Raw genomic sequence first — 908 nt, 5'->3', positions numbered from 1 at the left:
ATCAACTTCTGAAACGTCATACCTATTTTTCTTCACACTCCATGCTGTGCTAATCACCCTTTGACCTCATTTTTTACTTTATACTGAAACTCATAAAGAAAAAAAAATATTTTAGTTCTATTTCTCAAAGATGAGGAAGACTAATTTTAATTTTCTATTTAGGATATAGTACTTTGCCTCTTAATTGCGAAAGGGAAACAAAACAGTGAAATGCATAGTGGTACATAAATGCTCACAAATGACAGTAGTAGAAAACATACAATAGATGAGTATTAACTGCTACAAAAATCCATGACCTCAGTATGTTGGAAAGTGAACTCAAGTACCATTTCAGTGTTACTCTTGGAAACATTACAAACAAAACATACATCTTTTCTTTGACTAACAAAGTAGCTGCACTCAGAAAAGCTGGTGTACCCTATACTGAATTCATACAAAAATACTTTGTTTATATCTTTAAGAGTTACATTGTAGGATCAGTTATCTGGTAGGAAGGATACAGGAAACTCTTGATTGCCACCTATCAAATATTTCTAATGTCCCCCACACCCCCAAAGTGAAAAAGCACCCTTACAAGCTGTCAAGTCTCTCTCAACCCCAAGAGAACAATTAGTACTCTCCCTATTAAGAGGCACTGAGCTAGAGAGGAGACTAAGTTGACTCAAAATTTGATACTCAACAAAATGGACAGTGTGGAGAAAGCAACAATAGCCATCATTATTTTTTCCTAAATTAAAACTAAGAATTTCAAGTGTTCCCTCAAAAAAGGGCTTTATCTTTAAAATATTTTTTACTTGTGGCCCTCCCTGGTGGCCGCAGCGGGTTAAAGCACAGTACTGAGAATCTAAAGGCCGCTTCCACATGAGTTTGATTCCCACCTGCCCAGAGGTGACCACATGGCGCGGCAG

This window comes from Condylura cristata, unplaced genomic scaffold (genome assembly GCF_000260355.1).
Source record: "Condylura cristata isolate star-nosed mole 26May11 unplaced genomic scaffold, ConCri1.0 scaffold00020, whole genome shotgun sequence".
NCBI lineage: Eukaryota > Metazoa > Chordata > Mammalia > Eulipotyphla > Talpidae > Condylura > Condylura cristata.
Note: the sequence above shows the minus strand (reverse complement) of the source record.